Here is a 4,649-nt window from a genome sequence, read left to right as displayed (position 1 = left end):
CATTATCCTCTCGTCACGGCTGGATGCTCCTCCCTGCACCCCCCGGTTTCAGCTGTATGGAGTCAACATGGAGTCATTTCCAGGATGTAACTGAAAGCCTCACAGAGATGGGACAGTCCACAGTGACGAGGACGCTGCGTTTTAACCCTTTAACCACGAGATGAGCTCTCAACAACCAAATAGAAGGAAACAGCGGAGCTGAAAGCTTCTGCGCTGCCTCTCAGGAAAATCCTCAAAATAAGAGTCGACTGTCTCTGTCTCACACGACAAGAAACAGGAAATGACACATGAGCAACGTTAAAAACAACGAATCTGAAGCTGTAAACTCCTCCTTGCAGGTGTGTATCTGCACCAATCAGAGCAGGTTCATATGAGGTCACTGTGACCTTTGACCTAATCTAATAAATCTAATCAGTTCATCTTTGAGTCCATTGACAACTGTTTAAATCATGAGAGGTCACAGTGACCTTGACCTTTGACCATAAAAGTCTAATTTGTACCAAATTTGAAAGGATTCCCTGGAGGTGTTCCTAAGACAGTACGTCCACGATGCATAAAAAGTCACAGTGACCTTGACCTCTGACCTTTGGCCATAAAAGTCTCATCAGTTTATCTGTGCGTCTAAGTAAACATTTGTACCAGATTTGAAGACGTTCCCTGAAGGACTTCTTGAGATATCGTGTTCACAAGAGACAACAGACAACCTCCGGCCACTAGGTGTCACTAGGGCAGATTAGCATGAAGACAAAAAAGCATCAATAGAATCATTGAAATGTTCGTGCAGCTCAGCGTCGCTGTTTCTGCTGCTTATCATCTGGATGAGCTCACAACATTTTCTCAACCAAAGTCTAAAACCTGAATGTTTTTAACGATAAAATCGTTAATAAATATTTGAATTGCTGCTGATTTCAATGAACATCTACGAACCAAATGTCTGCTTGTGTATTACACATTAATAAATAATGTTATATATGAGAGACTGTTTCCTTTATGTTCCATATTTGAAAATCAGAGGCTGAAACACATTATTCTGTTATGTCCCATTTTCATCTTGTACAGTAAAATTCCATATGTACAACTTTTGTTTAAAATACATTTTGATTTTAACTTTGTTTTATTTAACTAAAATAACTACAAATGGACCATGGACTGTATATAAAGATGATCAGTGACTGTATATAAAGACCATCAGTGACTGTATATAAAGACCATCAGTGACTGTATATAAAGATGATCAGTGACTGTATATAAAGATGATCAGTGACTGTATATAAAGATGATCAGTGACTGTATATAAAGATGATCAGTGACTGTATATAAAGATGATCAGTGACTGTATATAAAGACCATCAGTGACTGTATATAAAGACCATCAGTGACTGTATATAAAGAGGATCAGTGACTGTATATAAAGACCATCAGTGACTGTATATAAAGATGATCAGTGACTGTATATAAAGAGCATCAGTGACTGTATATAAAGATGATCAGTGACTGTATATAAAGATGATCAGTGACTGTATATAAAGACCATCAGTGACTGTATATAAAGAGCATCAGTGACTGTATATAAAGATGATCAGTGACTGTATATAAAGATGATCAGTGACTGTATATAAAGAGCATCAGTGACTGTATATAAAGAGCATCAGTGACTGTATATAAAGATGATCAGTGACTGTATATAAAGATGATCAGTGACTTTATATAAAGACCATCAGTGACTGTATATAAAGAGCATCAGTGACTGTATATAAAGATGATCAGTGACTGTATATAAAGATGATCAGTGACTGTATATAAAGAGGATCAGTGACTGTATATAAAGAGGATCAGTAACTGTATATAAAGAGGATCAGTAACTGTATATAAAGAGTAAGTTAACTTTACTGAACCAGAGTATTTCTGAGGTGAAAACCCAAAGCTAGCGTTCTGTTGTTAGCTTGATTTTGTCCAGTACATTTTATTTATGTCTTTAATAAATGTGTTAGACATGTGCTTTGGTATGTTCATATAAAACCAGTTGTTACGGCAACGAGAAGTGGTTGAATGTTAATGTTAGCTGTTGTCTAACGTTAGCTGTTATCTAATGTTAGCTGTTTAACGTTAGCTGTTATCTAATGTTAGCTGTTTAACGTTAGCTGTTGTCTAACGTTAGCTGTTCTCTCATGTTAGCTGTTTAACGTTAGCTGTTCTCTCATGTTAGCTGTTTAACGTTAGCTGTTCTCTCATGTTAGCTGTTTAACGTTAGCTGTTGTCTAACATTAGCTGTTCTCTCATGTTAGCTGTTTAACGTTAGCTGTTCTCTCATGTTAGCTGTTTAACGTTAGCTGTTATCTAATGTTAGCTGTTGTCTAACGTTAGCTGTTCTCTCATGTTAGCTGTCTAACGTTAGCTGTTCTCTCGTGTTAGCTGTTTAACGTTAGCTGTTGTCTAACATTACGTACATTAACATTAGACGCTGATGAGCTAAATTTGTTTTACCTTGAAACTTGGTCCATGTGTCTCTTCAGTTCCTGATCAGGTGTGAATCTGGCTCATTGTTTTCCAGATGATTCACTTATATTATTTAACACAGATGTTTCAGTGGTTTTATCAGTAATAGTTTTTTGCAGCTGTGAAAATTATAAAAACAATAAAGTTTAAAAGTTAAGAATATTAACTTTTGGTTTTCTTATAATTTTTATAAGAGATAATATTCAAATTCACTGTCCTCAGGAATGAGGCTTTTCTTGCTTATCACAGGGTCACAGCGCCTCCCGCAGGCTGGAAGACGTTAGTGCAGCACAAGGACAAAGGGACTGGTGCTGTTTAACAAATAGCTCCAGCAGGGGGCGCCACGCTGCAGTGCTGAAGGTTCCGTCAGGATTTCACAGAACCAGTAAATGTCTTTTATTTGAAAAACATAAAATAACTAATAACACAAAGTCTCTCCTCAGTGTGACTATGGAAACTGACTCATACATGTGTTCTCACATACAGAGCCTCCAGAACATGTCAGGGACACGTCAGGGACACGTCAGGGACACATCAGGAACACGTCAGGGACACGTCAAGAACACGTCAGGGACACGTCAAGAACACGTCAGGGACACGTCAGGAACATGTCAAGAACACATCAGGGACACGTCAGGAACACGTCAGGAACACGTCAGGAACACATCAGGGACACGTCAGGAACACGTCAGGGACACGTCAGGAACACGTCAGGGACACGTCAGGAACACATCAGGGACACGTCAAGAACACGTCAGGGACACGTCAAGAACACATCAGGGACACATCAGGAACATGTCAAGAACACATCAGGGACACGTCAAGAACACGTCAGGAACATGTCAAGAACACATCAGGGACACGTCAAGAACACGTCAGGAACATGTCAAGAACACGTCAGGGACCTTTTATTGGTGGAGACGTTACAGATGTTACAAACAGCTGCTTAAATTATCAATTAACTCATCAAATCATTAAGTAAAAAGAAAACCACAGACACACAGTGTGTCTTTGTGTCTGTCAGTCTGTGTAAGTGTGTTTGTGAGGGTGTACGTGTGTGTCTATGTCTGTGTGTGAGTGTCTATGTCTGTGAGTGTGTGTCTATGTCTGTGTGAGTGTGTGTGTGTGTGTCTATGTCTGTGAGTGTGTGAGTGTGTGTCTATGTCTGTGTGAGTGTGTGAGTGTGTGTGTGTGTGTTCCACTGTCTGGTCCTTCAGCTCAGCCTCCTCCTCGTGAACTGAGGCCATGACACCAACTAGCAGAAGTTCTATTTATGTCCTGACTTGGTTCAGATTATCAGATTTGTATCTTTACTATTTGTATTATATATGTGTTTTAATATGTATATGTAAATCATTACATATAATAAATTGTGTGTATATGTGTGTTCAGGATGCTGTGTGATGATTCAGCTCTTATCACATGATGAATTGGCAGCAGCAGCATCATGGTTGGTTTTGATCTGAAGGTTGAAGGTCGTCTCAGTGTCTCACAGGTCGTCTCAGTGTCTCACAGATCGTCTCAGTGTCTCAGTGTCTCAGTGTCTCACAGGTCGTCTCAGTGTCTCACAGATCGTCTCAGTGTCTCACAGGTCGTCTCAGTGTCTCACAGGTCGTCTCAGTGTGTCTCAGTGTCTCACAGGTCGTCTCAGTGTCTCAGTGTCTCACAGGTCGTCTCAGTGGCTCACAGATCGTCTCAGTGTCTCAGTGTCTCACAGGTCGTCTCAGTGTCTCACAGGTTATCCTTCAGATCCAGTTCAACAGGTGATCAGCTTCATGTGCACATCTAGTTTCTTTATGACGGGTGTGAACAACCTGTTGTGGACACGGTGGAGCTCCGGGGAACAGAAGCACCGGGAGAAAGGCCGGAGGAGACGGTGATGCTCGGGGAGCATGGAGTGAATAACCTGGTCACCTGTGGAGGAGACGCTGCTGGACCTCCTCCATCAGCATCACCATCCTCCTCCTCACACCTCCACCGTCCACCCACTTCATCCAGCAGCAAACCCACAACAACAACCTCCTCCAGCGGGCAGAGGGAGCGAGCAGCGGGGCTCGACAGCACCATGAGGGGGCAGGAGCCCGGCTCCTGGAGCCGAGCCGCCGAGCAGCCGAGGATCAGACACCAGCAACCACAGCCCTCCTCCGACTGGG

This window comes from Hippoglossus hippoglossus, chromosome 24 (assembly GCF_009819705.1).
Source record: "Hippoglossus hippoglossus isolate fHipHip1 chromosome 24, fHipHip1.pri, whole genome shotgun sequence".
Lineage (NCBI taxonomy): Eukaryota > Metazoa > Chordata > Actinopteri > Pleuronectiformes > Pleuronectidae > Hippoglossus > Hippoglossus hippoglossus.
The sequence above is the reverse complement of the archived record's forward strand: the minus strand, read 5'-3'. Positions refer to the sequence as shown.